The 14,717-nt window shown below is 40.9% G+C and overlaps 1 protein-coding gene across 1 annotated transcript in view; it reads right to left on the bottom strand.

The window, feature by feature from the left end:
- The window catches only part of FMN1 (formin 1), a 287,638-nt gene that overhangs the window by 21,087 nt on the left and 251,834 nt on the right, over positions 1–14,717 (bottom strand).

Raw genomic sequence — 14,717 nt, 5'->3', positions numbered from 1 at the left:
TCACATCCCTGGATCAGCGGAGACGCAAGCTGATGGCTGGGCAAAGGCTGTGTCCAGGTGCCAGAGAAACTGGTGCCAGCAGCAAGGAGGGAGGCTATTGCACGAAATCTCTTTGTGCACAGGCCTTAAATGTATGTGTGTGTGTGTGTGTGTGTATGTGTGTATATATATATATATATATATATATATATATATACACTAGAGGCCCGGGTGCATGAAATTTGTGCATGGTGGGGGGGTGGGTCACTCAGCCCGGCCTGCACCCTCTCGCAAATTTCGCAATCTGGGACATCCCTCTCCTAATCTGGGACCACTGGCTCCTAACTGCTTGCCTGTCTGCCTGCATGATCGCCCCTAACCACTCTGCCTGCCTGATCGTCCCTAACTGCTCGCCTGCCTGCCTGATTGCCTCTAACCGCCTCTGCCTTGGCCCCCACTGCCGTGGCTTCGTCCAGAAGGTTGTCTGGAAGGACATCTGGCTGTCTGGTCTAATTAGAATATTACGCTTTTATTATTATAGATATATATAGAAGACAATGTGTTTTGAAAGGATGATTCTTCTGATAGCCAGAGCCACTAGATTTGAGCTTTGGGGCTCTAGTAAAATATCACATGTTTAAAAATCAGAAACATGGCTAGTTCTACCCCTCTTCCCTGCTTCTTACTTTCCAGATATGTTCTAATGCTGAGAGATCAAAAGTCTCTGGCAAATACTCACAGACTGGCCCTGTGGGACAGATTCATATAAGCTGAAATGTGGGGAAAAGTAAGTGCCCACAGGGACATCCTCTTACTTCCCATTCATAAAGACAGGAATTACCTCACATTTCATTATTACAATTCAGAAAGCTATTTTCAGAAAGCTATTTTATTCATTTTCTTTATGGTTTTGCTTGGAATTTTGCATGATTTTCCCGATTTTGTTCCTAATGTACTTTTCAATTTCTATTTGCTTCTTTTGTTTATAATAACCCTGGAATAAAAATGAAATGGATCCATCTGATTGCATCCTGCCCAAGTTTCCTCCAAATTTAATCTGTGACTACAATTCTCTCTTCTCTCTCTCTCTCTCTCCCCCTCCCTCTTTCTTTTGGGGTGTGTGTGTGTATGTGTGTGTGTGGTCATCTCCTTTTTTCCTTTTCCTTTTGTTCCCATTCTGAATAGCTTTCTGAATTGTAACAAAACTGTCAGCCCATTAACTTCTGAATAACTCTTAAGTATGAGGCCACATCATATTTTTAATGAAAACATCACATAGGCAACTAGTTGGTGTCTGGACATAATTTATCTATCTCAAATCATGGCTCAGGGTGGGGGCCTATAGTCTAAACAGTGGGGTTAATTTTGGTGTTTAAAAATGAGTCAATGTGGTGGAAAAGGCAAAACGATGAAGACAATAATAAGATCAGTGGCTGTGGAGCACCAGGGAGACATGGCTAGGCAGAGCACAGAGGATTTTTAGGGCAGAGAAAATACTCGGTATGATATAGTAATGATAGATACGAGTCATCATACCTTTGTCCAAACACCAAGAGTGAACCATGAGATAAACTATGGACACTGGGTTCATCTTTGTTTTTCATTTTTTAAAGGTACCATTCTGATGAGTAATGTTGGTAATGGGAAGGTTATGCATATGTGGGGACAGGGCATACATGAAAAATTTTTGTACGTCATTCCCAATTTGGTTATAAACCTAAAACTTCTCTAAAAAATTAAGTCTTTTAAAAGTGGAAAAAAACAAAAGCACCTGGCCAAGTGGCTCAGTTGGCTGGAGCGTCATCCCATACACCCAAAATAAAAAGGTGTGGGTTTGATCCCCAGTTGAGGTGTGTACGGGAAGCAACTGATCCATATTTCTCTCTCTCTTCCCCCTCCTCTCTCTCTAAAATCAATAAAAACATATCCTCAGTGAGAATTTTTAAAAAATGAAAAAAAACTATTTTGTTTTAAACAGCTGTTGGTGATATTTATTAGAAATTCTCTTAAATGATAATGGCTAATTCATTTTAGCAAGAAGAAAGATATACAATCTGGTAATATTGCCAAGGCATATTTGTTAATACATCATTCACTTTGTAATGCAGACAACAGGACCAAGGAAGTGACGTCAGGAGTACAGAAGTTTTTGCCTACAGTGCTACCGGCCTCAAAGAGGAAACTCTACCAGACATCAGGTACTGTGCGATCTAAAAACACGAATCACTGCGTGATCCGGACCAGGTATATCTTACTGAAGGCACTGAAAGTCACATTGGTGGATAAAGGCAAAGAAAAGGGAGGCATTGCAGGGAATACAGTTCATGAAATGCATGGTGGTAAAAACATGAAATTGGACCAGCCATAATGTGAATCTCTTTAGAGAAGACTTAATATCCCTCATCACTGAAGAGAGGAGGTCAAAATAGTCAAGAAGAGGGAAAGGCAGGCTCAGTGCACCAGCATTTGGAGTAGTGGGCCTCCAAGCCAGCATGCCACAGGGAATGCCTAAACAGTTTTCTAAAAAGCAGGATCATAAAAGCTGAAGGTCCTAGACTAAAACACTAGACTAATTCTAAAATTCAGACATGTTACTCTGAATCCCTCTAACAAGGACAAGAACTCTTCATTCTGGTGACTATTTTAAAATACATGGAGAAGCATGATCATCAAGGGAACGTGAGAAAAACATGCCTCTGTTGCTGGCCCAGTAAATTCCTGCCTTGGGCCCTTTGAATGGTGGATAAGGTTTTGGTGGGATGGAAAAGGCGTTGGTACCTCCTGGAGATTGCACTTGTGAAATAACTTGCCAGTCTGACTACCCAATGTGGGTTGGCTTTACCAATCATGATGAGAGAGCTTCTTCTAACAGTAAGTAATGGCATCTTTATGGTCTCCCTTTAGGAAAAATAGTCACAGAAGAGGTATAAGAAGCTGCAAAGATGAAATACCAACTGGCTATTTACTCTTTGCTATGATCTCCTTGCAGCCTTGAAGTAAGTAGTGTCAGGCTGAGGAACAAAGAATACCATACAAAGAGACTTTGGAAAGATGTGGAAGTGCCTTAATTAGGAAAGCTCAATACCGTATGATTTATGTCACTTTAGATGGTGAAGTTTGAGGTTAATATCTTCCTCCTCCCCCACAGATAGTATTTTTTATTTGTCTCCATTAAATACCTGAATTTTAAACAGACTATTGGACTAGGGCCTCATATCCATCAGCTCATTCAACTTTAGCACCTGTCTCATCCTCAGTAGCTTTTCCTGAACTGCTGCCTTCACCAGGAAGCTCCATGAGTTTTCCAAGTCAAACTTGGGCTTCTCCAGCATTTTGACTTTTCTAACAAGACATCATAGAGCAGAGAAATAGAATGGCAGGGCTTTTCTATGTCTCTTCCAGTGCTCTCTGGAATCAATTTATTGACCACTTCTTTCAAGTCATTTGCCTTCACCTCTCCGGTCATGATTTCCATCATCTTGTTCAGGACTTGGTGGACCTGCTGATGCTGAGCACAAGAGGTCTTCCGAATCTGATTGTTGCAGTTTTTTAGTAAAACCAACACAGAATAGATAAAGCAAATAACCATCGGTTGTCTTGACATCAACGTGAGCTTCAATCATGCGCTGCCATTTTTTGACCACGAAGCACATTTTGTCATGGGTAAGATCCATGACATGGAAATTAGGTAGTTTTTGCCCTGAACATCCTCAGTAATTAGCCTGAATTTTCTAAATGCAACTTCATCATTCTGCAGATCAGCAAGGCTCACTGATCTGACCACCAAACACGACCCTTCAGACAAGTGGTTCTCAACCTTCCTAATGCCACGACCCTTTAATACAATTCCTCATGTTGTGGTGACCCCCAACCATAAAATTATTTTCGTTGCTACTTCATAACTGTAATTTTGCTACTGTTATGAATCCTAATGTAAATATCTGATATGCAGGATGTATTTTCATTGTTACAAATTGAGCATAATTAAAGCATAGTGATTAATCACAAAAACAATATGTAATTATATATTCAATATGTATTTTCCAATGGTCTTAGGCAACCCCTGTGAAAGGGTCTTTCGACCTCCAAAGGGGTCGCGACCCACAAGTTGAGAATCGCTGCTTCAGACCATCAGATGTGATTTGGGTTCCTTGAGTTCTCGTGACTAGTGTTTTTCTATCTTTCGTATAGAACAGAGCTGTGCTTTAACATCACACCAATCTTTCTTAGAAAATGGATCAACCACTTTCTTCTTGCCTGCCCTTTGGCTGTCTTTCGTAAGACGCCTGTTCTTGCCGACAGCCAGGGTAGTGCCTAGAGAGCCAAAAAGGAGGGTCACATCTCAGTCTTTTCCTCACGAGGTTTATATGAGGCATTAACATTATAGAGTGGTTTTGAATGTTGTGCTTTTAGAAGGACTTAGCTATGTCAGGCCACGCTCCAGCCACTGCCTAGTGACCTGAACATCAGAAATAAGGCTCTGTGTGCTCTCTGGGGTTTGTTTGGGGCCTTTTGATAATCCTCAACTCTCCACCAGGAACTGTCCTCAGTTCACTGAGTGAGCTTGTTTCTCCACAGCCAGGGGAAAAGGGGCTCCTGCCCAGCTTTAGTTCTAAATTACTAAGTGCAATCATGGACACCTGCCAGGGGCTGTGGGAATCTCCCTGATTTCTATCCTCCTGGACAAAAACTCCTTCATTAGGTATTGCTGGATTCTTTTTTTAAAAAAATGTTTTTTTTATTGATTTCAGAGAGAAAGGGGGGAGAGAGAGAGAGAGAGAGAGAGAGAGAGAGAGAGAAACATCAATGATGAAAGAGAAACATTGATTGGCTACCTCTTGCATGCCCCCTACTGGGGATTGAGCCTGCAACCTGGGTATGTGCCCCTGACTGGAATCGAACCCAGGACCCTTCAGTCCACAGGCTGATGCTCTATCCACTAAGCCAAACCGGCTAGGGCTATTGCTGAATTCTTGATATAATTATTACACATGGATAATAGTTATGAAAGTGAATGAAATCAGTCTTCACTGTCAGTAAAACACAAATACCACAAAGACCAAACTCCTTAATTCCTCAATGTAAAGAGAAATTTCTTCCTCATTACAGCAGCTGATGAAAACATTGACTAGTTTAGGTTTCCAAAAGGCAAGGAAATAAAACTGAAAAAAGAGAGCCATAACAATATGAAATAATGAGTAACCCCACAATCATGTATCTCAGACAGACCAACAGGACCACAGAATTGAACAGACACACACTCTCCTATGCTCATTCTCTCTTCAGAGTCTGACCCCTGACCCCGACTACCCCACCACCCCCGTGTTTCTCCCCAGGTTGGCCTCACTAGCAGGTCTTAGATGAAAAGACTTAGCTCCTTACACATCAGAATCTAGTCTCTAAAAGTTAGTCCATCATAAATCAGTCCACCACTTCTATTTCCTAAATTTGACAATTTTCCTACCTCGTTCTTAAGAGATTTTTCTATTTACAATGAAAGAAGTCTTCTTACAGACCAAATGTCACCAGCTACACAATCAGCCACTTCATGGTTTTAGCGGGCTATCACTTGTAGCACCCAAACACATTTTGACTGCAAATGATTAATTGCAGAACAAAAGCCGCTTCCGTTTGCAGAGCCTCTCCCCCAGGCCGCAGGGGAGTGGAAGTGGGGAGGTGGGGGGTCCCTGGACTTGCCCTGGAATGCATGATCAGTTAAAGCCAATCACTCTGCACTTGGTAGACGAAACACCCTGAGCCGCCCGGCGATTTAGGTGCGGAGTGAAAGGTAACAGCATTGCATTTCCTTGTTCAGGGAGAGGTAGGTGTCTGGGAGACAGATTGGAAACTGAAGGCGGCCCTGTGTCATAAATCTGCACATTTAATTGCAATGCACGGCTAGTCTTTGGAGGGCCTTTCCAATCCTGATAATGAAGACATGCATGTGCTCGTAGACGCCAACTCCCCCCTCTTTGATTTTGAAATCTGCACCACCTACCAAGTCTCACCAAACAACGAGAGCTGATCAGAGGCTCTTTGCGCAGCGACTAAAACAAAAGGGTGAGGGAACAGGGGAGATTGTGTGGAGCAGGCAGCCTTTCTGGCGCCCCTTAAATCATACTTCCCGGGCAGACCCCTATTCCATCTAGTCTATGCCCAAGGCAGGAGCTGTCAGGAGGCCCACAGATAAGCAATTTAGAAATATTCTAGCTGAATGAAGGAGACTGACTTTGGGTTTCCACTGCTGTCTGCCAAGCTAGGGAAATAGAGTGCAGACAGATGCTCTCTAAGGTTCTTATTTGAGCTCCAAAGAGGTTTGAGGCTTGGCACAGCCATGAACCCCAAGGATCTTCACTTTCTTTTCTTTTTAAGACAAATTGAAAGTAATACAGTTAAGAACAGAGAAGGTGATTGTTTTACTCCATTGACTAATCTTTCTTGTCCGGAACATGTCTATTCTTTTTAACAAAGCTCTTAAGATTTTAAATCCTTGGAAAAAAGCAACCCATATGGGATGTATTTGGGGAATTCTACCACCAAAATCCAAATAAATAAGATCTCTCATCTATCAGCAGCAGACAGAAAATTCTGTAATCAATTTCAACATGGTAAAAGAAATTACAGTGATTGTTTATTTGTTCAACAAATGTTAATTGAGCACCTACTATGAGTAAGGACATAAAAGGTGCTCCAGAGAAAATGAAGTAGAAGACTTTGCTTATAATTTATTGATTTATTAACTGCCTGTAACTAAAAGAATGAAAAAGAAATCACTAGTGCTAAAATTGAAGAGACAGAATTTTAGAGGAAAGTCAGCTCACAGAGATTGGGAAAAACTTCATGAAGGAGACAGTATGTGGTCACTAGATTAAATTCTTCCAGAATAGGGTTTCATAGCTTATACAGCAGTTAAAACATACTAGTAATAGGTATTTTAAAAGAATCTGTTTAAATCAAGCTGATTAAGCTGCAAATTTATATTATGGGAATGCAAAATGCAAATGCAGGTGAGGCTGATGTGGACTGAGCACCCAGAGAGGGAAACAGAAAACACAGCAGTTAGGCTGGCCCCTCAGATCTCACTATGTGATTCTTCCAAAACGTGTGTTGAGCCTCCCAAGTCCAGGCCTTTGCCTTGTGATCTCTAAGAATGTACTTACTCCTTTCTTCTCTAAGTAGCTGAATTCATCAGTTCTGTCAATGCCCAGCTCATTTCCTATCTAAAATCACAGTAAATCAGGGTTGGAAGAGACCTTCAAGATCACCTAAGTGTAGCAGTTCCTAAACTTGACTGAGAATGTGACGAGATCTGCTGGGGAAGTATCCTTCTCCCTCCCACCTACAAAGCTTACCCTGGGATTATGATTAAGTTTGTGCACATTTCCACAAGGCTTTCCAAGAGATTTGGCAGATCTGCCACATTTGCAAGCCACTGATCTCCAACATTTCCCCAGTGGCTCCTGAATCCCCTCTACAACTTTCTGCCTCGGCTGGTCCTGTGTATGACTAGACATCTTCCTAAGACCCTCCCTGGCTTTCAGATTGCTTTGGGATCACTTGTCCTTCAAACTCTTACACTGCTGAGGATCTTCAATGCACACTTTAAATCACTTTGTTCTATGTTATGAAGTCCTTTCTACATCAATAAACAATTACTAGGCTCTGTGCTGAAGAATGAACCATAGAAGACAGAACAAGGAATGGGTTTATATTGAATAGGTGGGAAAATACACACAATTGTTAAAAAAACAAGTTGCAATGAACTGCTAAAGGATGGAAGAAAAGTATGTTGTTAGAGACCAGAAGAAAGGGTAGTTCTACTTAGAGGCAACTCAGAAAATTTCTATTACAGCTGGTTTTGGAGATAGTCCTTAAAGAATGACAATATTTTGACCAACAGGAAATAACCAGGACAGTGCAATGTAAAGAAATTATCCAATGAGAATTCACGGCAAGAATGTGCAGGTGTGAGAAACAGTGAGTTGTCATGGTAGGTACATGCGGGTTGAGGATATAGAAAATGAGATTGGAAAGTGAATTAAGTGAAAAATTTTAGAGGCTCATGCTCTAATTTTGGAGAGAATGTGGAAAACTTGAAAGAGCTCAGGCTTTAGGGTCAATTAAGACCTAGTCCTTTCCCCCAATACTGTTGCTTACTAGTAAAACTGTGACACCGGCAAATTGTTTACTCTCTCCTGTGCTTACCTATGAAATAGCAATACATCTTCTTTTTTTTCACAATTTTTAAAAAAATATATTTTTATTGATCTCAGAGAGGAAGGGAGAGGGAGAGAGAGATAGAAACATCAATAATGAAAGAGAATCATCAATCGGCTGCCTCCTGCAGGCCCCCTAGTAGGAATCGAGCCCACAACCCCTGGCATGTGCCCTTGACCGGAATCGAACCTAGGACCTTCAGTCCACAGGCCGATGCTCTATCCACTGAGCCAAACCAGATAGGGTGCAATACACCTTCTTTTCAGGACTGTTCTTTCAAGGACCCAACAAGTTAATGAATATAAATACCAACCTTATACATATATGGCTAATTCTCTTCCCTTTATTTCATTAGTAATAGAAAACAACAGAACAGGTTTGAAGAAATAGATGTGATCTAACTTAGGTTGTAGAAAGACAACTGGATACAAAAGAATATTGAAGAGGAAACAGAAAAACTATAGGCAGAGAGAACAGGTAGGAGGATGTTTTAATAATCCAGGTGAGAGATGGATTAGGGCAAAGCCACTGTAAAAACAGGGTCAAGCAGAATATCAACTGAGGAGGCAAAAGTAAAAAATCAGCAACTGGTGGGAAGTGAATCTTAGAGCATTAAAAATGATTCAGGTTTCTAGCCTGTCTCTTGCTACTAGGAAGATAGTGGTGCAATGGAAAGTTAGGGGACCTAAGAAGAGTAGGCCTCAGAGGGGACAGAATAAATTCTTACTGGGATGTACTGAACTGCAGGTGAAGGTTGGGCATCCTATGGGAAGGTCTGGTGTGCTTTAGGAGATTTGGGTCTGAGAATTAGAACTAAGAGGTTGGCTCTGGGTAGGAAGACTCAGGAGGCCTTGGCAAAGACGTGATAGAGGGAGCTGTGAAAATCAGTGGAACTAGCTGGGGAGAGGGTATCGAGCAGAGAAGAGGAACAATGAGATCTGAACCTTGGGGGAAGGTTACTTAAGGAAAAGAAGGAAAAGAGGAGCTAATGAAGGAGATGAAAGAGAGTGGTCACCTTCACAGAAACATACTCAGAATACTATGAGAGCCATGGGGCATTTCAAGATGGAAGAAACTATCATCAGAGTCAAAAGCTAGTAGTGTTAAGGAGTTTGACTTCACAATTAAGAAAGGTGGCAAAGTCTCCTAATGGTCTCAACATCCTTTTCCTCCTGCTGCCTCTAGTAATAGAAACCATGAGTCTTTGGCTGGGCACATGGCTCCCAGATAAGCCTACATTTCCTGGGCTCCCTTGTGTATGGCCATGAGACTCAGTTTTGCCCAATGAAATGTGTGTATTTTCCAGGCCACATGTTTAAAAGGAAAGGGTGTGCCCGCCCCTTCCTACTGGCAGGAACTTAGCAGTAATGGTGCTGGTGGACGTGATGTGAGCCATCTTCAACTTTGTGAGTAAGGACTTCATCTTAATGATGGCTGCCACAGGACAGAAGGAACTTGAGAGCCTGACATTCAAACAACTTACACTCAAATTATTATGCAAAAGTATATAAAATATTTCTTGTGTTAGCCCTATTGGGGTTGGCTCAGTGGTTAGAGTGTTGGACTAAAGAATCTTGGGTTCCATTCCAGTCAAGGCCATGTACGTCGGTTGCAGGCTTGATCCTCAACCCGAGTCAGGACACGTGTGGGAGGCAACCAATCGATGTGTCTCTCTCACATCGATGTCTCTCTCTCTCTCTCTCTCTCTCTCTCTCTCTCAAAATCAATGGAAAAATATCCTCAGGTGAGGATTAACAATAACAAAATTTTCTCATTTAAGCAACAGTTATTTTGGTCTTTGTTATGGCAACTAAGGCTTTGTCCTTAATGATACAGGAAGGACTGAGCTCTTGCTAAGGAAAAAGAAGTGAAGAAATGAACATAAACTCTTCTTTTAAGAAGTCAAAAGGAAAAGGAAAGCGAGAGAGAACAATAGTTTCCACAGGAAAAGGACTCAAAAGAGGTGTTTTACTTTTTTAAAAAAATCAATGATTTTATCATTCTTACCATTTTAAAGTCTACCATCTCCTCTCCTTATTCATAGCATAGTTTTAATTTTGCAGAAGTAATTTTAAATTTACTGCTTGGGAAATAAGCAGGTTTTATTTTTCGTGATTATGATAATTCTGTTTATTAGTTAGCTCTTTGGGACATTTACTGTTTGTGGATTTGTACAGAGCTGCCTTCAAATGTGACTTGGGGAAATTCAAAGTTTTGCCAGTCAACTAGAGGGTGATTTGTATTATTAAAGGGGTCCCTTGAAATACGAAGCTTCTGAGCAGTTAAGTGTACACAAACCATTTAACCACATAAGAGAGGGCCAGGGAAGGGAAAGTTAACTTGTGAGAAGTTACTGTAATGATCATGTTTGCATGTCAGCAGGAAAGCAGATTTCAATAAATAAAAATGTTAGTTCATGGAATTTTTTCCAGGAATAACTTTCTCATCTGAAGAGAAGAATTCCTACATCGTCTACACTGCAATCAATTGCCCCTTTGTGGGCTGAGTGATGGTCTCTCTAAGTCCCCAACTCCTGCTCCTAAAGTGACCTGAGCAACAGGGAGCTCTGAGAACAGCTTTTGGGGTAACCCCACAGCAGCTCTGAACCATCTGCTGTCAAGGGAATGGCAGTTACATAATTAACCATAATAGCTGCAAATGATATAGTTACAACAAAAACCCTGTTGGTATTTAGCTGAACTAAAAAAAAACAATGGTGTAAATTATAGCTATGTGTATAATAAAATTTCTTATTTGCATTTCACATAAAATTCACCAAGCTCCTTATTCACTCATTACTCACCCATTATGGGTTTTTTAAATGGCACTTTGAAAGTTTGCTTTGGCTCGGGGTGAATTATTTGCCAAGACTTTATTCCTGGAGTCATGGCTCCTTGGGGACTTCTTTACCTTTTGGCAAATTCATAGCTCATTTTGTGGGTGGTAGCGGTTTGTGGCCACTATGTATGCATGTGTGGTCATATGTGGGGAGTAGTCTTAGGATATCCTAAATAGTGGAACATTTCATAAGGAAGAGTCTTATATCCCAGAGTAATTAAACAGAAAAAAGAAAAAGCAGAAAATGAGTAAAGCATAGTAATAAACATAGCAGCAACAATTAGGTTGGTTCCTTCCAATTATGCATGTGCTTGAATAATCGGCCGACTTAGTAGGTGGAAGAGATGTGCATTACAAATATCCAGGGAATGTTTGCATATCAAGAGGCACAAATACAAAAGTGCATGAGAAGGTGCAATTGAGGCAAAGCTGTTTCTGAGAATAAAAATCGCGATAAACTTTAAAAAGCCATAAGCGCAATGTTGGATACAGATGAGCAGAGGAAAGGATTTTTTTTTGCATGTACACTTTCATTAAAAAATGTGGTCTTTAGGACCAACATCAGTATTTTAGGGGAAGAACTGGGGGCATAAGACAAGGTAGCTGTAGACATTCACCAATTCCAAGAGGGCAAGGAAAATTCTCCCTCCCCAAACCTTCCCGACTCACTGCAAGACGTTAGCTTGAAATATCTTCCCTAATGAGCTCAAGACTAAAGGTAAAGAGTATTTCAGAAATGAAACACGGTTTATGGAATATTAGGAAAGTAGTTTCTAGATTTATAGAGATTTCAAGCTAGAAGAGATCATCGTGTACATTTAGTTGCGGCTTCCTCCCAACCTATACACTTTACAGATGTGATATGTCATTGGGTCCCCCAAGAAATAATAAATGACTGGCTGAATATTGTGTACCAAAATAATGGCGTAAGAACGCTGGTTTCTAACTCTCTATCTAAAGGTCTGTTTCACACCACTGAGCACACACTGCCTGTACTTATAAGGGGTAAGGGAAGGGCCTGGTACATTTCACTGGAGGATGAGTTCCAAGACTAGGGGCTCTATGATAATTGGGCGGGTGACAGAAGGAAGATCTAGGGGTGGTGCATTATGCATTTGTGCCTGGACACAGCCGTTTTCTATTTTGCCTAATATTGGCTTAAATGACAAGGAAAGCTTAATGCCATCAATATACCATCATAAAGTAGCTTGCTCTTCTCCTGGGTATAGTTAATCTGCAGGTAAACCATAGTGCTCACAAGGCACAAGAACAATGGGCGCTTTTATAGTCATTTGTGTGCTTAGAGGTTGTCCTGGGTCCCACAGCGGACAGTTGCTACCCTAACATGGAGCCGCATCAATGCAATTGTGCATTAGGCTAATGAATGTGTTTTCCTGGAAACCATGCTAAGCAGAGAAAGAAGTAAAGAATCTCCACCACCTGAAATTGACCTCAAGTGGCTCAAAGTAGTTTCAATACTTCCATTCCATTTAGAGGCGATTCTGTCCCTTTAAAAACACTATTATTGATCCTTCATTTCCCCCAATATCTGGGGTTTTAGTTGGGTTTCAAATAGATCTAAAAATCAAGTGGGTGCAACTTCTCCTGATGCGATCCGAACCATTGTTTTCTTTTTCCTCATACATACAAGCCATACGGTTTTTATTTGAATTATTTTTTTTTGAGGATGACTTTGTACTATGTTATGTTACCTCGTGACATTTAGTGTTGTTGGGATTTATTGGATTTCTGGGAATAGTATAATAAAAAATGATAATATCAAACATCATTAATTAGGTGTTAAACAAAGTAATCATATTGTTTCTTATTTTAATTACAATAGAATTCAAGTTGATTTGCTTATTTTACCAGAGTAATATGTGATTCCAAACTGTTTAAAATCTAAAATCTTTACCAGACAGAGGACAATTATAAAAAAATCCGTACTTCTCAAGAAAACCCGGGTCATTAATCAATTTGTTTAACTAGCTGAGCACTAATAAACATAATGTGCTAACATCTCTTAGCAAATAGATTTTTGTAAACAAGCTGCTTCCAAAAATATTTTATGAGGCATCGTTAACATTCGGAGATGCTGCTGTTTAGGCTGGAAACCTCGGTGATCCATCTCGCACGGCGCGGCTGGAATGAAGAGACCCCTGGAATCGCTCAGTGAGAACTGGAGAGGGGCCTGGGAAGTCATGACCCTTGGAAGGTGTTGGTTTACAGAGTGTGAAGTGGGCAATTCACCAGCTACACCCAGGAAGCGGTGCTGCAAATGCCTGCGTCTAGGAGTCAGAGGACGCGTCATGTTAAAGGACGCCGGCCACCACCCCTGCAGACCCACAACTTATCGGGTCTAACTTTAGTGACAGGGGAAAAAACTTCTTAAGTTAGAATACACTTGCATATTTTAACTGAAGAGTATTATAATGAAAAGCAATCAATTACCCTCTCAGTTGTTTTTGGTTTTTTGGACCATTTTAGGGCTCCATCCTCAAGGGCAAATTCAGTAAGGACGATGCTCAACATGTGAGGCACAAAATCTTAAGCAAAGGCCATACATTCAGAGCCCACTGCTGGTTTCCTGGCTGTCAGGTGTGGACGTGGGGAGGGAGAGGAGCTTGGCGGTACCACTTTCCTATGAAGCTCACAAGACAGAATTTATTCCTTGGAAGCGGAAAGGGTTAAATAAGCGGCTACAGGGCAAGAGCAAATGAGGTAGGTGTCAAGGTTTTTAGAATTTTTTTTCATGTTATTATCAATGATCTTTTTCTTTAAAATGTCACTTAACTATTTCTCTGCTTCCGCTTCTCCATATCATGGATGTAATAATGTTAATTCCCATGTTCCCAAAGAGGCAATGGTGGGAAGATAATGTTGATAAACATTTTTGAAGCTCTTTGACTTCCTTAGAAAGAAAGCAGTCTTTTGAAAAGAGAAAATATTTAGATACTCAGCAATACTGGGTCAAAAATCTCTAACTTTTGATCACTTTAAAAAATAGCTTTTTAAGGTGAAATATATTAGTGTATTGTGTGCGCGTGTAGATATATTATGCATATGCTTTTTCTCTGATTACAAAGTAAAGAACAAAAGCACCGAACGTAGGAATTTTAGGTCTCAATTTTAGTGAGATATAGATGCTTTAGTTAAATGAATCATTTCCCTTAATTTGTAGAATTTTTTTTGTCTCCTTCCGCTCTACTTTGAGTGACACTCTTATGCATCTGTTCTGCAGGGGTAGTAGCAAGACCTGTTTGAAGTTTAAATCCGTGACACCCTCTGTAGAACAGTGGCAACCTGATCAAAACAGTGATCAAGCAGAAATGCTCTTTCTCAGAATGAACACACACATGCGCGCACACACACACCTCCCTGCATTCAGAGCCCAGGTTTTCCTTCTACCCCCAACTAATAAAATCAGGAGGCTGCAATGAGGGTTGAGCGGCAGGCAGTTTGATGTCCTCAGCAGGATACGGGGAGTCAGAAGTGGCGCTGTAAATCCAGAGCGGGGCTTCAACACTGTGTTAAGTGTGGCCCGAGTCTCAGAGATTTCCCTTTGATGCAAGTTCAGTATATTAATGGGAAAAGCATTCACTTTTATTTGTCTGTACTGTCTGCGACAGCAAGGCTGCCTCATTTAGCCTGGGCCAACATGAAAATACGCAGAGAAGCAATCT

Source organism: Myotis lucifugus, unplaced genomic scaffold (genome assembly GCF_000147115.1).
Source record: "Myotis lucifugus unplaced genomic scaffold, Myoluc2.0 scaffold_38, whole genome shotgun sequence".
Lineage (NCBI taxonomy): Eukaryota > Metazoa > Chordata > Mammalia > Chiroptera > Vespertilionidae > Myotis > Myotis lucifugus.
The sequence above is the reverse complement of the archived record's forward strand: the minus strand, read 5'-3'. Positions and strand labels throughout refer to the sequence as shown.